The 21,576-nt window shown below is 43.7% G+C and overlaps 1 protein-coding gene across 2 annotated transcripts in view; it reads right to left on the reverse strand.

Annotated features, from left to right (window-relative positions):
• The window catches only part of SEMA3D (semaphorin 3D), a 413,180-nt gene that overhangs the window by 339,745 nt on the left and 51,859 nt on the right, over positions 1-21,576 (reverse strand). Inside the window, exon 1 of one of the 2 annotated variants that reach the window (XM_053254945.1) lies at positions 11,003-11,716. The exons of the other annotated variant lie outside the window; for it this stretch is intronic. The gene's annotated coding sequence lies outside the window, so the exon portion shown is untranslated. Of the gene's footprint in view, positions 1-11,002; positions 11,717-21,576 lie in introns of those variants that run through there. 2 annotated transcript variants of the gene reach the window in all.

Below are 21,576 nucleotides of genomic sequence, written 5' to 3' on the forward strand. Positions count from 1 at the left end.
GACTTGTTCTATCTAGCAGGGAGCCTGTTGTAGGCAGCCTGGTAGAAATAATAAATGCTTCTCTGAGGCATTTGTCTAAAGGAGGCAATTATTAGACCTCTTCTAAAGAAGCCTGCATTAGATCCCTCAGAGTTGAGCAATTATAGGTCTGTCTCTAACCGCCCGAGGCTGGGCAAGGTAATTGAGAGGGTGGTGGCCTCTCAGCTCCAGACGGTCTTGGAGGAAACCGATTATCTAGACACATTCCAAGCTGGCTTTCGGGCAGGCTATGGTGTGGAGACTGCCTTGGTCAGCCTGATGGATGATCTCCAATTGGCAATTGACAGAGGAAGTGTGACTCTGTTGGTCCTTTTGGACCTTTCGGCGGCTTTCAATACTATCGACCATAGATTCTTCTGAAGCATCTGAGGGGGCTGGAGGTGGGAGGCACTGTTTTACAGTGGTTCTGCTCCTACCTCTTGGACAGATTCCAGATGCTGTTGATTGGAGATTGTTGCTCTTCAAAATCTGAGCTTAATTATGGTGTCCCTCTTCAAAATCTGAGCTTAAGTATGGTGTCCCTCAAGGCTCCGTACTCTCTCCAATGCTTTTTAACATCTACATGAAGCCGCTGGGAGAGATCATCAGCGGATTTGGAGCTGGGTGTTATCAGTATGCTGATGACACCCAGATCTACACCTCCGTGTCAATTTCTTCGGGTGATGGCATATCCTCCCTAAATGCCTACCTGGAAGCAGTAATGGGCTGGATGAAGGAGAATAAACTGAAGCTGAATCCAGATAAGACGGATGTACTTATTGTGTGGGGTCAGAACTCCAGAGACGATTTTGATCTATCTGTTCTGGATGGGGTCACACTTCCCCAAAATGAATAGGTCCACAGTCTGGGAGTACTCCTGGATACACACCTCTCCTTGGTTTCTCAGGTTGAGGCGGTGGCAAGGGGTGCTTTCTATCAGCTTCAGCTGATACGCAAGCTGCGTCCATTTCTCAAGATCGGTGACCTCAAAACAGTGGTACATTTGTTGGTAACCTCCAGACTTGACTTCTGTAATGTGCTCTACGTGGGGCTGCCTTTGTACGTGGTCCGGAAACTTCAGTTGGTTCAGAATGCAGCAGCCAGGTTGGTCTCTGGGTCATCTCGGAGAGACTACATTACTCCTTTGCTGATGGAGTTACACTGGCTGCCAATAGGTTTCCGGGCAAAATACAAAGTGCTACCGTGTTTCCCCGAAAATAAGACATACCCATAAAATAAGCCATAGCAGGATTTCTAAGCAGTTGTGCAATATAAGCCATACCCCGAAAATAAGACATAGTGGTGATCTCTCCTGGCTCAGTAGCAGGCTGCTTGCTGAAGCTTTTCCCCTATCCCCCTGGTGTTTGTGTGGGGTGAGAGAGACCCACAGACAGGGGCGTAACGATACCAGTAGGGGTGGCAGGCTGCAAGCTGAGGCATACAGTAGAGGGAAGTACGGTAAAAATCTCCTCAGAAAATCTCCTCCTCAAAAATCTCCCCTCCTCCTGGCGGTGGCGGGCAGTGGCGCAGAGTGACGCCGAGGCCTGCCATCTGGCCCGGCATCGCTTCCCGGCGTACTTTCGCCGCCTCCCGCCACCGCCGCACTTACTCTCGCCTCTGCCTGCCACCACCAGGAGGAGGGGAGATTTTAGAGGAGGAGATTTTCTGAGGAGATTTTTACCGTACTTCCCTCTACCGTATGCCTCAGCTTGCAGCCTGCCAACCCTACCGGTATTGTTACGCCCCTGTCTGTGGGTCTCTCTCACCCCACACACACACCAGTAAAGCTGCTGCTCCCCAACACTGACCAGCAACAGTCTGTGGGTCTTATATGGATCATATGAGAGTTATGACAATGTTCCAGAAGAAGATGACTTAACTATAATTGAATAAATGTAGATTGTTGTACCACACTTAATAAAAATAAGACATCCCCTGAAAATAAGCCATAGTGTGTCTCCTTGAGGAAAAATAAATATAAGACAGTGTCTTATTTTCGGGGAAACACGGTAGTTATAACTTATAAAGCCCTAAACGGCTTAGGTCCTGGGTATTTAAGAGAGCGTTGTCTTCGCTACGAACCCCACCGCCCATTGAGGTCATCTGAGGAGGTCCGTCTCCAGTTACCGCCAATTCGTTTGGTGGTCACACAGAGACTGGCCTTTTCGGCTGCTGCCCCAAGATTGTGGAATGCGCTCCCTGCTGAGTTATGATCCTCCCCATCTCTGGCTATTTTTTTAAAAAAATTAAAAACCTTTTTTTTTACCCAAGCCTTCTCAGGTTTTTAAAATACTATTTGTTAATTTTATGGTTTTTAATTTTTTGTATTGTTTTAACTTTTATATGTGTAATATGTTGAACTGTTTTAACTTTTATATGTGTTTTAATTGTTCGCTGCCCAGAGACATAAGTTTGGGCAGGGTATAAATTTAATTAAGGACAGGTGAGGACTTCCTGATTCATAACTCAGCAATGATGCCACACAAGTTCCTAAGGAATCCTAATAGTTTCTCATTTATTCCCAAGATTTCCACCATTCCTCATTTTGTTAGACAGCTCTGGGAACTGAGGAGTGTCTTGGATACGCATGGTTTTTTAAAAATAGCTTCTGTGCATGAATGCATTTTTCCCCTCCTCAAAAAAATGAATTTTCCATACCTGCTTGCAAAACAATTTTTACGTTTAGCAACTGATCACGGGAAGTTTGTAACACACACAACAAGTTTAAAACCTCTTGTCACCTGTACTGCGAAGGAGCATTTCCAGACAAGTTGCTGAGAGAGAGAGAGAGAGAGAGAGAGAGAAGAAAGAGGGATGACTACTCCTTGTAGGCTTGGTAGATAAAACTCCCAACTTGTTTAAGGTGTTGCACAGCATACCCAACCACATTTGTTTCTTCTGATCAGCACACAAAATAATTCCTGCATCCAGCTACTGATAATTTTGTTTCCTGACAAATTAAAGCAGATCAAATCAAACATAGAAAGGGTAAAGATCCTTATCCATACTGTAAGTTGAATCTAGCAAACAAGAGGCATACCCTATTCCACTAGCTAGAATTTTCATTTTGGTATGCATTTCGTATGCATGTGCGCTCTCGCTTTCTCTCCCTCCCCAGCTGTATTCATCACTTGATCATGGCAGCATCAGTGACAACCTTTATGTTCATATTGTCTCACTTACAAATCCTCTGAATCGAGTCAGTTCACACATTCAGCTGCCAGTTGTCAAATGAGAAATGAAATGTCGTGCACACACGATCCAATGAGCAACTTCAGTTACAAGTGAGAAAACACATTTTCTTTCCAGATGGCCTCTTCCCAATGTACGTATGTACTATACCAACAGAATACACATTTATCACCAACACAAGCCTGTTGTAATGACCCAGGAATGCTATTCAGCGATAGAGTAAAACCATATTGCATATGTGCCTCTCTCAGCTGGGGCTTAAACAAACAGTTTCATTCTTTTGATGTGGCCTTTGCATGTTACTGACTGGTGCTTGTACTATCAATGCATAGTTTGCACAATCTAAGAAACAAAACGGATCTGTGAACTTAAATATTCCAGGAAATTCAACAATTTACCCTCTTCTGTGTAGGTTACACTATATCCTTCCCCCACTCCCAATCAAGATGCTCCAGTATAAATAAAGATTTGAAGAGCCTGGTTACTTTAGCAAACATCTGCTTCCTGAAGTAATACTCTTGCATTTTAGCAAAGTTGGAAAACAATTTAATTCTGCTTCCTATTTTAAAGACTGGGACACATGCATGCACACAGATGGGAAAACTGCATATTAATTATGGACAGACAAGAAGCATGGTTTCCGGACTCTGTTATGGGAACTCTGGGGTTCCTCAATTAAATCAGTAATGACAAACTCTCCTAAAGGAGAGTTTGCTGACCACTGTTGCCTACACATTTCACCCTCCAAAAGTGCAGCCCCAAGGGAGTGTTGGGTGCATTAGAATGCATACATTCTCATTTCACAAGGGCAATGAGGCCCAACAGATTTGACCACCAAAGCACATGGACTGAGCATGTGCCCTACAACATGCCCCCAAATCCTTTGCAATTCTCTATAAATGATTCTGGGGTTTCCTGCTGATGCGAACAGGGGTCTCCAGAAGTCTAGCCATTGCTAGGCTAGAACATCAAGATGGAGACGCTCTGGGAAGAGCAGAAGGTTTCAAGTTCCCTCCCTTGCTTCTCCAAGATAGGACAAGATTTTTTTTATAGGACAAGATTTTTTTATTGAACCAACAAACTTCCAAAGCATACAGTATGGTGCCAAAGCACAATTATATACAAAGTGGTTGTTTGTACATGATATATCTACAAAGATTTACACACAATGATTTGGAAACCCACAAGGTCATTAAGTATATGCAGGTAGTACTGTAACTCGGGGGTGGGGGATTTCAAGGCACATCAGGTAATCGGGGGGGGGGGTTTACATCCGACATCCATTTCCACAATTTGTCCTATTGCTGTTTAGAAGAGATACTCTTGTCTTTTTGCACATAACCGTACAAACTTTAGGGCTGAGAGAGATTCCTGCCTGTAACCTTGGAGAAGCCACTGCCAGTCTGTGAAGACAATACTGAGCAAGATGGACCTATGGTCTGACCAGGGGCATAACTACCATTAGGCAAGGGGAGGCAGTCGTCTTGGGGCCCCACTGCCTCGAGGGGCCCCACTGCTTCAAGGGCCCCCCCAGAGGCACATCACATGACCCCACCCGCCCATGTTGCACCCCCTATGAATTATGTTGAGTCCCTTGGAGATCGGCAGGAGCAGAGAGTAAAAAAAACTAGATTGTGAAGTGTGTTTGTGTGTGTATATCAGCAAGAGGCCCATTTTAAAATCTTGTCTCTGGGCCCCCTCCAACCTTGCTACGCCCCTGGGTCTGACTCAGTATATGGCAGCTTCCTATGTTTTTTATTATTATGCAAGAGGGAAAACATTATATATTATATTAATTCAATTTCTATACCACCCTTCCAAAAATGGCTCATGGCGGTTTACACAGAAATAACAAATAAATAAGATGGATCCCTGTCCCCAAAGGACTCACAATCTAAAAGAAACATGAGATAGACACCAGCAACAGTCACTGGAGGTACTGTGCTGGGGGTGAATAGGGCCAGTTACTCTCCCCCTGCTAAATAAAGAGAATCACCACATTAAAAGGTGCCTCTTTGCCAAGTTAGCAGGGGTTGTAGAAACATTCTTCTCCTTTATGAAAGTTTGTCATTACTAATCTAACAGCAGAATCCCAGGGTTCCCCAGTTCACAGGCACTCAGTAGTCAAATTATATGATCTGCAGTATTGTTAGACGCAACTTTTGCTCAAAATCAGGCTGCAGGTGGAAGTTTTTATTTTAAACTCCCAATACAAAGAAAACCAGCAAGTGATGGCTTTAGCATTTTTAAAAAATAAAATAAAAAGGCATGCCTTTAACTTCCAGTGAGTAGGGAAAATTTATATTATCTTATAAACTAGGGAGGGATGTATACTTGAAATTATATTTTTACTAGGGACTTCCCATTTCACACTATAGTACATCAGGTCTTAAAAACAGAAGCGGTACTCTTAAAATTCCGCAGTGCATGCTCTATAGAGATGTTCCGTCACAGAAGAGAGTTCCGTGGAGACTGAGTGCAAGTATCACTCAAGCCAAATCTTTCACATACACTCACTAGCTGGATCATAATTGTGAGCCGCATTCTGTGCAAAGTCAGGTACTCTTGAGCCTGCTGATTTCAGCAGGCTTAAGCACAACCAGCTCTATGTAGAATCAGCCTACATGTTATAAACCAGTCGTTAAACCAAGAACACATCTGCCTTTTGCATGAAACTATGAAACATTTGTTGCTTCATTGATAACATGGTTTTAAAACGTGTTTTTTAAAAAGTGCAACAAAAACAAAATACTAAATCCAAAACCAGAAGAACACCTGTGCTTATTTTTCCAACACAGAATGCAGGGATGCTTATTAGAGTTGCCACCAAAATTTATTCATTAATTTGTCACATTGATACCACCCTATCAGGGCAGTTTACAATCCAACCAAAACCTAAAAATCATATAAACATTAAAATTACAATAAAACTTCAAAAGATCATAAAACTAAAGGCCAACTAAAGCAACATGTGAATTTATTTTCTCACTTCAAATGAGAAAGTGAGTATTTCAAGTAATTCTCATCTGAGGAATTTCAGTACAAGCCAAAAGAATTTTGATAAAATGAACAAGATGTCTTGGGTTTCCTCACAAACACTTAGGTTGTTACCAGATTTCACCCAAAAGTTAAATCCAAGGAGAATATGGACATTCTTCATGATGAGACAGCTCCTGAACTGAAAGAAGCCCAAAGACTAGACACATTTCTCCTGTGGAGGGAGTGCATACCCTACAGAATGAACTGTCCAATTTGCAAACACTAAATATACTCAAAGGATTTTTTTCAAGTGAAACACACAGATAAATGTGAAGAGAGAAAACGGATAGGAAGCAGAAAGGGTGTATTCCAGAGCTATTTTAAGTACTGGCATTGTTAAGTTTACAATATGTGACATCCATACAAAGATGTCAGTTTTTGCTGAAGTATGTCTGAGGTGCGGCACTATTAAAAAGGTAAAAATAGCTGAGAAGTGGAGTTAAAGGTTACTTCACATGAATTATATGGAGTCATTTCTCATGTTTCAAATGCCTTGTGGGTATCTCTATTCTGAGACTTATTTTTTATGTGTCTCATCCACAATTCCATGGAACAAGTAAGTAAATCAATAACACATTTACAGTATTAGTGTGTTTTCCATTTAACAATACCGACTGCTGTATTTTACCTGCTTTGCAAAGAGGTTACAAGGGGGCTGTAATCTGGTTTTGTATCTGGCAGATTTGGGCATCACTGCCTTGAACAGTACCTGTTTATCTGAGAGATGACTCCAGGTGAGTTATTACCAGGTGGTGTAGTACAATACTAATACAGAGACTTATAATAAAGATCAGGGAAAGATACAAGTAAATACGGTACAAGATTACTACTTCCTGTCCCTTCTAGCCCACACAATTTCCTGGAGCCATGATTTAGCCCTTCTTAAAAACCCATCTATCAGATACAACTGAAGGTGAAGGTGACAGGAAGGTGAAGGTACAGGTGAAGGAATATAAGACTGCAAATCCTGAAAAAATTTCCTTGAAGTTAAGGAACATGCTTCTATGAAATGCATGTGGAAACAAGTGCAAGACACGTAATGAAACACAAACACCACATGCTATGACTTTATTTCGTTGATTCACAGAGCAAGGATTCACTCAGGACATTTGTGAGGCTTAATTGCAAGCGCTCAAATGCACATCTATAAGAACTATTTATTCATTAAAAAAGCAGATAAACCTGTCCAACATGTCAGCCATTGTTTGAAATAAAGCAGCTCATATTGTTTCACGGTCTCTTTCACTTTTTACATTTTTAATATTTATTGTACTTCCACTGTAGTCATCTTAAGTGGCACAGAGGGGAAAGGCTTGACTAACAAGCAGAAGGTTGCCAGCCCAGTTTGAATCCCTGCTGGTATGTTTCCCAGACTATGGAAACACCTATATGATATAGGAAGATGCTGAAAAGCATCATCTCATACTGCACAGGAGATGGCAATGGCAAACCCCTCCTGTATTATACCAAGAAAACCATATGGCTCTGTGGTCACCAGGAGTCGAAATCGACTTGATGGCACACTTTACTTATACTGTGCTGCATCCATCAGAAATAATGGCCGTAGTGTCACAGAAGTGTGATTATGCAGTTTTAAGCAATAGCGGGCAAGTCCTGCTCTGCAACAGATGCAGTTCAGAATTGAACATATCGCCTTGTACAATATGTAATTCTCAAATTGTGGGCTACTAGGGGCATAGAGGGTAGTAGCTGGACTATGCTGTAGCAAGCGAAATCCAGATTTAAGGGAAAATCCTGTTTTTCAGATTTAAATTTAGGAATGTGATTTAGCTTAGTCAGCATGGCTGGAGGGCAGATATAGAAAGATACCTTATCATCAGTGCAGGTGCCCCCACGATTCAGGGGAAGTGGAAGATGTTGCACATATTTTACTTCACTGTGTTTTCACCCCACCCAGTAAACTGATATTACCCCTTTTAACAGTTTTGCCGGGAAGATCCTTAGAATGTTATTTTTGCTGATAAGAGTTTTTCTGTTACTTTCTGTGTTGCTCAGTTCTGCACTATTGCATGTAAAATCCATCAAGTAATGGTCAAGGCTCCCTCAGTTGGTTAGGCAAAGACGTTTACCTTATTAGGTTAAATGTTCTTTAAGAACATAAGAACAGCCCTGCTGGATCAGGCCCAAGGCCCATCTAGTCCAGCATCCTGTTTCGCACAGTGGCCCACCAGATACCACTGGAAGTCACAGACAGGAGTTGAGGGCGTGCCCTCTCACCTGCCATTACTCCCCTGCAACTGGTACTCAGAGGCATCCTGCCTTTGAGGCTGGAGGTGGCCCACAGCCCTACGACTAGTAGCCATTGATAGACCTCTCCTCCATGATGTCATCCAAACCCCTCTTAAAGCCATCCAGGTTGTTGGCTGTCACCACATCCTGTGGCAGAGAGTTCCACAAGTGGATCACGCGTTGTGTGAAAAAGTACTTCCGTTTGTTGGTCCTAGACCTCCTGGCAATCAATTTCATGGAGTGACCCCTGGTTCTAGTGTTGGGTGAGAGGGAAAAGAATTTCTCTCTCTCCACTTTCTCCACGCCCCATAACAAGTTGTTCTCTGAGTAGCTTACAACACAACATTAAAATATATGAGATAAAAAACACACAACATATGAGACTAAAAACACACAAAGTAAAATGTGATTAGTTTTACAGATTGACTGTACTGACTATATGCCTGCTATAAACTGTAATTGTGAACTCTTTCTGGTTAAGTACCATAATAAAGATCTAACTATCTATAAATCGTAAGTGAAACTTATTTCAACAGAATTTGTTTCTTGGGGGAGGAGTCTCACCATGACAACAAACACTACCCCTCCAAATTCTTGCGTGCATTACTGCACATTCATATAGCAGTGATAATTCCGTTACCTTCACTAGTGTCAGGTTTATTATATCCATCCGTACACAAAAGCAAGAGAAACTAACAAAAATAAGTTGTTTCTGTAGTGTCTCCAGAACTACAGGAAGTTGTAGTCTTAGTTCTTCTTCATTTCATTTCATTCTTTTCATCTGCCTTTGTAGGTTGCATGAAGGTTGTCAATAAATGACCATAGCATAGCCTCATTTAATTCTCCCCCTTCAATGAAGACCAGAAATATTAAAATAAAAACACTTGAGATTCTTAAGATTGCACCATAGTTCTTCTACTCTTCCCTTCCCAAAGTAACTTGCCCTCCAGTATAAAGTATACTACTGTATTCTCACACCATCATAAGAGGGAAAAGCCCTGCCTTGTCTATTACTGTAGAGCAACTGCTGATGTCAGATCGCCTCCTAGGAGCCACTGCCAGGTGTGTCTGGCAGTAGCACTTAGGCAAGAAGCAAGCTTGCAAAAGGAAGCTATTTGCCTCCCTGTATCATTTGGGGGCTGTTGGCATACAAGAAACACAGAAAGCTTGGGTGCTGCCAGTAAAACTCTTACTATCCAAATTCTGCCCAAGAGTTAAATATATTGATCAATAAATCCATTGTTTAACTGCAACTGCCATTCTGAGTTGCAAGTTGGGAATTTCAGAAAAGTTGTCAACAAACAAGCAAAGGTATTATCTTCCTTCTAACACTAGACTGTATTCACTGCTGCACAGCAATAGAGAATAGCCACTCTATCACTATACTATTCATGCAGTTACCATATTGTCAGTGTTTCACAAGTGTTACTTGGGAAACAAAAGTCAAATAGGGGGGAGGGACTCAACACAAAACACAATGCTATGCATGCTTGCTTAGAAGGAAGTTTCACTGAAGTGGGACTTTCTTCTGAAACAACAGGTGTAGGAAGATCATTTACACAACACAATATTTACATCGGTGCTCTCAGATGGAAACTTGAGTAAAGCCAAAGAATTAAGAGAAGGGATAGAGACTCTTCCTGATGAAAGAGTTATAGAGAACTGCCAGTATAAAGGTGATCCCAGCCCAATGCCAGTAGCCACCCCACCCATTTTTGGTATAATCCCCCAAATCGTGGAAAACTCGATTTATCGTGATAATTTCTTTTCAGAGTTATGATGTTAAACACCATCTTTGCGACCGAGCAATAAAGCAAAAGATCAGCGGAGTATCTTGAGCTGCTCTTCACCTGACAGAAGAGATGTTGACACTAAAAAGCTGCATCGGTCAGAACATTTTGCAGTACGCGTGCGTGGTATGTTTTTGCTTGGCTCCATCCAATGCTCCTGCTTTGCGGGTCGATGGATGCAAACTTTTTATAACTGCGGTCCTGTCGGGACACTTGACTAGGGAGAATAACCCCCCAATGTGCATAGTGGGAAGGACTTCCGAGAATATATACGGGATCGGACTAGAAACCCCATTTAACTCAGTAGGGCTTACTTCTGAGTAAGGAGGCTTCGGATCACGCTACAAGAAGGGAGTAAGAAAACACTCGGACGTTAATGGAAGAAGGGTATCAGTAGACAAATGACAACTTTCTCGCGATCTACCTACAGCTGCTCCAAATCGTAGAGTTGCCCCCGTCTCTTTCCTCCTTGCACTTTGGAAAAGCTAAAGTGAGTGTTCGTCTTTCTTTTTTCTTTCAGGCTATCCCCGCTAAAGACCGACCCGCCTCAGTTTCTAACCCGGGCAATGCAGAGATTACCACAGGCGCATGCAATTAATTCACCAACTCTCATTACTGCACGCATAGAGAAGGGAGAAGCAGGACGGAATCTTTTCTCCAGAGTAAGCAACAACAAAAAAGGCGACAGTCTGTGGAAATTATGAGTACTTTACCTGTTAGTTATCTCTGCGTTTCGGAGGGCGACTGCGTAGGCGGTCCAGCGAGACAGACACCACACACAGGCTGCTCTTCTAGATAAGCAAAGCTGCTCTTCGCTTTTGCAGGCGGCTGGAGGCCGGGAGCGGAGCGACTAACCTTTGCAGCCAGGGACCAGAGGGCGCTGCCGCTGCCTTCTGGAAGTCAAGTCGGTTTCCCCCGCTTGGAAAACTTCAGACAGAAGCAAATTGTTTCCCCCTTTCCGGATGCTGGGCATTGGAGTTGTGTGTGTTTTTTATCCCCCGAGCTGCGGCTGCCTGCGCTGTTTCCAAAGTGTCAGTTTACCTCGACTACTCGCGCACACGCCCTCTAGCAACTTGGCTGGCGTTTTTTGCACAGCATATGACACATTTCACCCACGTGTGTCGCCGGCAGCCTTTTCGCAGGCTACGCAGCTGCCCTTGCGTGGCTTCCAGCGAGGATAAAGCAATGCTGAGTTGCAGCAGGTAGCCTCCGCCCAAGAGACGCCGGCTTGTTGTTGTTTTTTGGGCGGTTTTTTGCTAAAGGACGCAGAGAGGGCCCAAAGACAGCAACAGCACGGAAAGCGGTCCATGAGTTTGCAGGAGGAGGAGAGCAAAGCGCTGTTACCAACCTGCTAATGTAGGCGGGGTTGCGTACGTCCATCGCATTGCTGAGAGACACTTTTGATTTATTTCTAAGACAATATTTTGATTCATAGAGCCCAGAGGGGCAATAGTTCTCAAACTGCGCAGGGTGGGAGGAGTTTGTCTGACAGGTTCCACCTTTAAGCTCTAAACACCGAGAGGAGATGCGCTTAACGGTGGAGCCTATCATAGGAGCCAGAACCACTTGATGGTGGTGGTTTGTTTTTTAATTTTAATTTTAAACAAAATCTCAATTTTGTGCCAATAATCTCCAGAAGGATTCTCTTTTCTCCCCTCTATACTTGCATGAGCTATCATGCAATATAATGATATATATTAGGAACATGGGCAGCTGCCTGTGTTAGACCATTGGTCTATCATTGGTCTATTAGTTAGACCAATGGTCCATCTAGCTCAGTATTGTTTACTCTACACAGACTGGAAGGGGCTTCTCCAAGTCTGCAGGCAGGAGTCTCTCTCAGCGTCATCTTAGAGATGCCAGGGAGGAAACTTGGAACCTCAGATGCTCCATCTCCTGAGGGTAATACCTAACAGTGCTCACATGTGGTCTCCCATTCAAATGCAACCAGGGTGGGCCCTGCTTAGCAAAGGGGGCAATTCATGCTTGCTACCACAAGACCTGCTCTCCTCATTGAGGAGAGGATAATTTATAATATAAATTATATTTATATTATTTATTTTATTTATTTATTCAATTTCTATACCACCCTTCCAAAAACTGCTCAGGGCAGTCAGAGAAATAATAAATAAATGAATAAGATGGATCCCTGTCCCCAAAGGACTCACAATCTAAAAGAAACATAAGATAGACACCAGAAACAGTCACTGGAGATACTGTGCTGTGGGTGGATAGGGCCAGTTATTCTCCCACTGCTAAATAAAGAGAATCACCTGGTCAAAAGGTGCCTCTTTGCCAAGTTAGCAGGGGTTAGTCTTACTATATTATATTATACATCAATTATACTTGTATTAGTATTTTAAAAATATAGTAACTTTTTTAGTTCTACTAATGTATAATAGATACTAGTCCATTATGCTTGTTTTAGTTTTTTTATTTTGTTTTGTTTCTCCGCCCCCTTCGGTTACTCTCAGGCCTGGTCTAAGCATGAAGCAAAATGATTAAACTCCGTCACTTCAGACATCAGAATTCTATGCTCCCCTATGTAGACCCAAAGAAATCCATTCAAATAATAATTTTAAAAATTAAAAAATTAATTTTAATTTAATTTAATTTTAATTAAATTAAATAATTAGAATTTTAAAAGCTCTAGCATATCAGAGAGACAGATAGTAGCCTAAAGAGCTGCCAGAGAGAGAGTTTTTGACATTTGATGAGCATTCAAAATTGAGATGTCCGCACTTGCAGTCTGAAATGGTACAGTCCATTCTTCCACCTTAGGATGGCAGCACCTCAGTCTGCTGCATATAATAGCTAGACCAGGCTTCAGCATGAGAGAGAAGGATACATGAACTTGAAGAATATACTGACAGGAATAGGGGAAATAGTTATTAAAATTTTAGAATGGGAAAAGTGGCTGAGAATGGGTCATGCGGAAAATAGTTCCCTTGCCTCAGTTCCTCACCCTGAGATTTAACTTCTTTCCCTGTAGGCACTAAGGAGGCTGAATTAGGATAGTCAAATGGTTGTGTAAATTTAGAGCACATCATTCACACATATTCACTCCAGGTTGCACTTGATTGTGGAGATTTGATGGTACAAGTACTTGAAATGTTGTACAGCAGGTTTTATTGAATTTTATTGAATTGTTTATATTCAATTAAAAAATAAAATACATAAGGAAGTTGACATTTTTAGTTGGTCTCTGTGTTGGAATGCCTGATTAAAACAACTGTGTACACTCCGCATAGCAGGCACTCTCAGCACAGCCAGCTCTGCAGAAAGAAGCCTCTTCTGCGGAATTGGAGCCCACAGGGATGGGATGTCATGTCATGTCACTTTGCCCATAGATCACTGGAAGGGACAACTACACTCCAAATGTCCGCATGTACCTTCCCATTTGGCCCCCATGGGCTCTGGCTCTGTAGAAGAGGCTTTCCTGGGGCTGGCAATAGAAGGTAGTGTGTGATGTTTGTTCATATTATTGGATCTGGACATTCTGACACACAAGCCTACTAAGGAGCTGTTGTTTGATGCTGCTGTTGTCGTTGTCCTGGCCAAATATGTGTGTCTACCTACAGATCGTCACAAGTGTGACTGCATAGGGAACTGCGTGGCCTGAAGAGCTGGTAGCAGAGACTGTTGCCACTGCTCTTGGGCCTGGTTTGCTCACCAAAGAAATGGGAGTCATCCATACCTAAGCAGTTTTGTCTCAAATACAGAGCTAAGAGTTGTACCCGCACTTTAAGTTAACTGACATTGCAGATATACGTCTAAAGTTTCATGAATACAGTGGTGACCCAAGTTTTAATGCATATAATGCTGTCTTGTCCCTGTTTGGGGGGTTCAGGTGCAAGTATAAGGAAACCAACATGTCTAACAAGGAATCTGAGCATCTGCCATGGAACTTGTTTCAGAAAATGGAAGTCCTGCCCAAATGAAGAGAACAAGAAGGAACATAAACTCTGATAAAAGAAATGCAAGGAGACAATAAGGGATGCAAAAAGAGATTTTGAGCTAGAAGTGTCTAGGGGGATAACAAAAGCTTCTTTAAATATATCAGCAGCAGAAAACCTGCCAGGGAGGTGGTTGGACCCTTATGATGAGGGCATGAAAGGGATTATTAAGGAGGATAAAGAGATTGCAGAGAAGCTGAATGAATTATTTGCATCTGTCATCACAGCATACTGAACATATGCTCTCTCCAGCAGGAGCAGAGGAAGGCCAGCAGTGGCCTGGGTTCTGCAACCATCATCGCGGCCCCCTAGCTCCACCCCCTGCATCTAACGACAGGCGTGGGGGCATGTTTTAGCTCCCAAATGGGACAGGGAGAGCTGCTCCAGCTATGCTGCGAATGGCCGATCTAACGCCCAAACTGGGCCACGCGGCCCCATTTGGGAGTTAGATCGGCCAGCATTACATTTGCAGCACAGCCAGAGTAGCTCTTCCGGCATTTAAAAGGCAGGGAGAGTTGCTCCGGCCACGCTTGAAAAATTTAGCTCAAAAAAAGGGCCATGTGGCCCCATTTGGGAGCTGAATCACATCCCCCCATGTCTGTATCTGGGGTGTGTGTGTGTGTCTAGGGTGCCAGGCATGGCCCCTGAAAGGCAGCAGCCCAGGTTCTTTGAACCCATCTGCTCAGTGGTGGCTCTGCCCCTGCTCTCCAGAACTGAGCTTCTCAGGCTCAGAGCAGGGGCGGAGCCATCATTGGGCCAATGGGTTCAAAGAACCCGGGCCGTGCCCAATCAGGGGCCACCTTGCGGCTGCGAAACGCCCCCCGCATCTAACGTCAGACATGAGGGTGCTGGTTTAGCTCCTGAGCAGGGGCCATGCGCCCCCCGTTCAAGAGTTAAATGGCCGCTGCATTCGTGGCACGGTCAGGAGCGGCTCTTCCCTGCCTTTTGAATGAATGCAGTGCCAGCCTTCATTTGGCTCCTGAAGGGACCGCGCGGCCCCTTCAGGAGTTAGATTCCATCTGCTGCTGAACGGAGCCTTGCAGCTCCGTTCAGGAGCCAGACCACGCCCCCACGCGTCTGACGTCAGACACGGAGGCATGGCTAATCCCGCCTCTTACATCAGATGTGGGGGGCGGGGTGAGCGGGGGGGCACCTGCAGTCATGCTCCGCCACTGTCTTAGAGGCTGAAGAACTAGGCAATTTGAGGAGGCAAGAGAAGATATTCTAAACTGTCTTGAAAAACTAAAAGTGAACAAATCACCAGGACCAGATATCATCCACACAAGAGTTCTGAAGGAACTCAAATGTGAAATTGCTGATCAGGCTCTGTACCAGAGGCCTATAAAGTAGCTAATGTAACTTAGATTTTCAAGAAGCGATCCAGGGGGAATCCAGGCAGTTACAGGTCAGTTTTCACAATGGAGGGAAGTTAAGTGGGTTCCTCCAAGGATCTGTACTGGGACCAGTGCTCTTTAACTTGTTCATAAATGATCTAGAAGTTGGGTTGAGCAGCAAAGTGGCCAAATTTGCAGATGACACTAAACTATTCAGGATAGTGAAATCCAAAACCGATTGTGAGGAGCTTCAAAAAGGTCTTCCCAAACTTGGGCAGTGGGCAACAAAATGGCAAATGCATTTCAATGTAAGCAAGTGTAAAATGATGCATATTGGGGCAAAAAACAAAAAAAAACAAAAACCCAAATGAATATATACGTTGATGGGTTCTGAGCTGTCAGTGATTGACCAGGAGACTCAGCGGTCATGGCGGACAGCTCGTTGAAAGTGCCAACTCAGTGCATGGCAGCTGTGAAAAAGGCAAATTCCATGGAATTGGCAAATTCCATGCTAGGGATCATTAGGAGGGGGATTGAAAATAAAAATGCTAATGTTAAATGCCCTTATACAAATCTGTGGTGCTGCCACATTTGGAGTACTATGCTGAGTTCTGGTCACCTTTATTTTTTAGTTTATTATTTTTTATTTTATTTTATTTTATTTTATTTGTTCCATTTTTATACTGCCTTCCTGCTTTGACAAAGGCACCCAGAGTAGTTTACAATATGAAAACAAGGAAATTGCATAAGATTAATAAAACGTCTCAGTCTGCTGATCTTTTCAGGAGCGGAGGACAAGAGCTCACTTGCCTGGATGCCTCCTCTCTTGCCTACCTCTCAGGGCACGCAGGTCTTTCAGTACTCCTGGGAAGGACGGGGAGAATCTGCCCCAATAGTCCTCATAGGCTAGAGCTGGTCTCTATGGAAGCCAATGCTCTGCTCTCCTCTGGCCTGGGTGCCCCCTTTCTTGCCTTCCTCTCACTGGTCTTTTAGTCCATATCTGGACTGGAAAAGATACAGAAGAGGGCGAGCAAGATGATCAGGGACCTGGAGCACTTTCCTTAGGAAGCAAGGCTTTAGCATCTGGGGCTTTTTAGTTTGGAAAAGAGATGACTACAGGGAGACATGATAGAGGTGTATAAAATTATGCATGGAGTAGAGAGAGTGGACAGAAAGATTTTTCGCCTTCTCTCACAACACTAGAACCAGGGGTCATCCCATGAAACTGAAGGTCGGGAAGTTTAGGACCGACAAAAGGAATTACTTCTTCACACAGCACATAATTAACTTATGGAACTCTCTGCTCAGGATGTACACAAACCAGTTTGGAGGTCCTTTTCTGGACCTCCAAACTGGTCCAGTGTTCGGCCGGTTCAGCAGGGACGTTACTTTTAAGAAGCAGGGTGGATATCCTTACTCCCTCCACCACGTTTCCCCCGCTTGCCAAAATCGCTGGTGCAGGGCAGCAGTGTACCTCTTTGCAGCCCCAGTCAGCATCAAACAGGTTAAGGGGCGGGCTCCATAAGTGGGCTCCCGTTGCTTTCCACGATCAGGAGAAATTGGGCTAGCCTTCCCTACCCCGGGTTTTGCCGATCGTAGGAATAACTTCATTATCTTTTTGGTATATAATTACCTGTTTTCAACACCTAAGATTACTGCATGAAAATTAATTATTTGTATTGCAAGTTTTTTCCTTCATTGACCTGATTTTACCTTTTGTTTCTTGCATAATCTGTTGACATTAATTAAGGAGTTAGTGCATTCCAATTCTGGTTGGAATGCACTAACTCCATTCTGGCATGTGAGTTCAAAAGGTCCCTTTTGCACATCCAAAGGGACACAAGTTAACAAGCATTCTTAAGTATCTCTGCCTCTGCCTCTGCCTCTGCCAATGCCCTGCAGACCTGCTTGAGTGGGAGGCATTGCTGCAGCTATTTAAAAAAACAGTGCTTATAGTACATTGCCCAATACACCAGCAGTGCTTTGATACTGCTGTTATGTCCATACTACCCCTTTAAATACAATTCAAGTTTTGGTTTTTGGGAAACCCCTCCAACTATGTATTTGGAATTATTTGGAATTTTGCAGGCTTCCTTTGCATGCCCACTTAAGCGGCTACTACTCTTACTGTTTTCATTCCATTTTGCAAGGAAAGGAAGAAGTAATATTCCATTATACCCTATCAATGAATATTTGTACAAATTGAACATTTTAATCCAAATACTGGGATGTTTTATTTTATTTTATTTTATTTATTTATTAAACTTCTATACCACCCAAACTTTTGATATTAATAGGGAGGTCTATTCAAAGCATCAAATCAAATAGGACATGCTCCAATCTTAATCTGAATCAAATACTTGGCTATTTGCACAGGCCTAGTAACTACCAATTTGTTAACAACAAATGAGCAATCATTATTATACTGGCACAGTAACCCCTGCTAATTTGGCAAAGAGGCACCTTTTAACATGGTGATTCTCTTTTATTTAGCAGGGGGAGAGTAACTGGCCCTATCCACCTCTAGCACAGTGGCGGTTGCTGGTGTCTGTCTGATGTTTCTGATGTTTCTGGTGTCTATCTGATGTTTGTGGTGTCTATCTGATGTTTCTGATCTGATGTTTCTTTTTAGATTGTGAGTGCTTTGGGGACAGGGATCCATCTTATTTATTTATTATTTCTCTGTGTAAACTGCCCTGAGCCCAGAGGCATAACTAGGGAAAACGGCGCCCGGGGCAAGCACTGAAATGGCGCCCCCCCCCCGCGCGCCCCCGCCCCCCCCACATACTACATTATACTTAGGTTTTTCCTCACAAGCGCCTGCCGCCGCGGCCAAGCCAGGCCACTGACTGGCCGCCAGGCGCCAGCAAAGCAATGGGGGGGGGTGCGGGCAGCGCGGAAGGGACCGTTCGTGGGGGAGGGGGCATTGATGCACTCCCTTGACTGCTGCAGCGCTGCTGCACTGAGCAGGAAACATTTGTATTAACAAAAAAATTTTAAAAAATTAAAAAAATATTTTTAGTCATGGCGGCGCCCCCCATGTGACCAGAAAAGATGGCGCCCGGGGCACGTGCCCCCCTGCCCCCCCTATAGTTACGCCTCTGCCTGAGCCATTTTTGGAAGGGCGGTATAGAAATCGAATAGATAGATAGATAGATAGTATAGTTAAGATTAGGAGTGTTTTCAACATTTTGCCATTATAAGCCCTGAACATTCAATTGCTTATAAAGTCAAAAGTATCAACCCACTTCCTCTGAAACCGTGCACACATCAACTAGGGGACAAGAGACACCACTCCTCCAATTTTGGTACAAATCAGTTGCAAATAGTTGAGATAAAGCAGTTTATGTTTTTAACTCCTAAAAAGAGGGTTCAAAGTATTGGCCATGTTTTTTCACCACAGATAATGTATATTTTTGAATGTCTGAAGTTTTAGCATTTCCCCAGAATTCAGGTCCATACTGATCGGTGCCTTTTGCTGGTTTGAAAAACATCAATCTAATGATTTTTGAATAATTGCTGTTCAAAATCCTCATAATAACAGGGAAAATAACAAAGGGGAAGTTAGCTTAGACTACCTACCTACCTAACTACCTGCCTACCAGCCATATTTTTATACCATCTGATATGTACTGTACATCTCTAGGTGGTGTACAAAGTTTAAAACATGATATAAAACAGAGTAAAACAGTTAAAAATTTACAAAATACAATAAAAATTACATGATAATAAGAAATTAAACAGTTTAAAACTGATTTCAGTAAAAAGCCTGCGAAAACAAGTGCATCATAACTGAGTTTGCCCACTGAGAATTCTGAAGCCAAAGTTGGGAGGGGCAATTCCTGGTAATTTCTAGTGAGTGACTTCTTGGTTCTGAACATAAGCACCTGATAAGGACAATCTATAAGCACTCCAGCACTTGATAATTAAACAAGCATTTCTCCCCCTCTCTTTCCTGTTTTATATCATTTATTTTCTTCCTCTGCCCCCTTTCTCTCACCCCCACCAAAGAGAGGAAGCAGCGGCCCTCAGCAAAGCTTGGAATAAATTACTAGAAAGTCAGTCCATTGATTCCACATAGGAATCAAGACCAGCGGAGATCCTAGGTAAGAATTTGGCTTCTCTTTTATTCCCTTCCTCTCAGCTTCTCAGCAAAGCATAGAAGGGAAGAACCCCATTCATTTCTCTGGGGTTTACTTCTGAATAAAAATGTATAGTACTGGGACCGAGGACCTCATGCTAGGAAGTTCAGAAGAAGGAACCCCTCCAGGAATTGTTAAAAACCATTCCCAACCAGCATGAAGAAACCAGACTACTCTGGAACATAGATGTTCTACATCAGAGTGAAAGGAAGCCTCCATATTCACAGGTGGTTTGGCTCTCATGTAGAACCTCCATGTTAAGGGCAGTCTACACCACTAGTTTGTTAGCACTGGGTGGGAATAGTTTCTGGGATTTCTTTGCTGTACTTTTTTGGAGCTTTCTGGAAGCATGTAGCTGGGCACTGTGAGAAAGATGATGTTGGGCTGGAGTACACATGCCTTTTCCAGTTGAGCAGCATTTTGATAACTGAACCTGCAATTCTGTATGCACACCTAGAAGGAAGTAAACTCCATTAAACTCAGTGGGACTCATTTCCAATTAATGAGAAAACAGTTGAACAATCCCTGGAAAATGGTATTGGCAGAGGCGAGAATATGGAAAGGTTATTTTAAAAATGTGAGTGGAAAACCATGTAAAAATCCTGTGAGGTAAGCCCACCATCACCCCACCTTTAAGATTGCTCTCAAAGAATCCGACATTAGAGCTGGGATTTCACCTGGGATTTCACCTTCTTGATGTCTCAAGAAGATGTCTCAAAAAGGAAGCTCAGTGGAAGACACGCAGGCACAGGAGATCACAAGAGAGGAAGTAGAAGTGCTGACTCAAGTAAGCCTGATTGGCTGCTGGTTCTCTTGAGCCATATATCAAGCAGTCTGTGATTTCCACCGATTCTATTAGCAACTTTCGCTGACTGCGGACCATGTTCTGAGTTCCAGTTTGCCCTTGTTCTGTTCTTGCCTGTTCTGTGTTCTTGTTCTGTTAATTCCTTGCTCTTGTTTCCTTTGTTCTTTTTCATTCCTTGCTCTGTTGTTTTCTTTTCGGTTATTATTCAGTTATTGTTAGAGGGGGGTACCTAGGTCAGTTCAGGGGACAAATGGATCATAGAACAAATCAATCCAGAATTTTCACTCAAGGCACAAATGTCTAGGCTCAAACTATCATACTTTGGGCACATTAGGTGAAGACCCAGCTCCCTTGAGAAGTCTATAGTGCTGGGGAAAGTAGAAGGAAAGAGAAGAAGAGGACGACCAGCAGCAACGTGGATGGACTTGATTACGACAGGAATGAATGCACCACTGAGAGACCATAAAGGCCAAGTTGAAGACAGATCATCCTGGAGAGAATCTATCTATGTGGTTGCTAAGAGTCGACATCGAATTGATGGCACTTAATCAATCAATCAATCCCATGTGAGGCAGCTTTTGTGAGAGGTCTCAAGCAGCTGCCAGGAGAAGAAGAGAAATGCCAGAAAGTGGGGGTGGAAGGCCGAGAGAAAGTGTCAATGGTGGCAGCGGGTCAAGGAAATAAGGCGGGGCAGGCGGGTGGGGGGAGAGAAACTGGTGGTGCAAGCTGCCGTGGGCGAGTGCCCAGCGAGTGCCCAGCTGCCACTCCTGCCGAGTACCACTGCTGAGTACGGCCCGACCGTGGTCCTCCTTGTGAGGAGGACCATGGTCGTCGTCCTCGCTGAGCAGGCAACGGAGATGGTACCAGCTTGCTTGCCTGCCTGCTGGCCAAATGGCTGGTCAGGTTGCACTGGAGCCAATCAGGCCTCTCTGTGCCTGCGAGCCTGATTGGGCCCCAGTGTGGCCTGACCCGCCATTTGGCCGGCAGGCAGGCCCAGAGAAGGAGGTTGCTCTGCCTTCTCCACTGCCTGCACAGTCATGGGGAGGGGGA

This window comes from Hemicordylus capensis, chromosome 5 (genome assembly GCF_027244095.1).
Source record: "Hemicordylus capensis ecotype Gifberg chromosome 5, rHemCap1.1.pri, whole genome shotgun sequence".
Lineage (NCBI taxonomy): Eukaryota > Metazoa > Chordata > Lepidosauria > Squamata > Cordylidae > Hemicordylus > Hemicordylus capensis.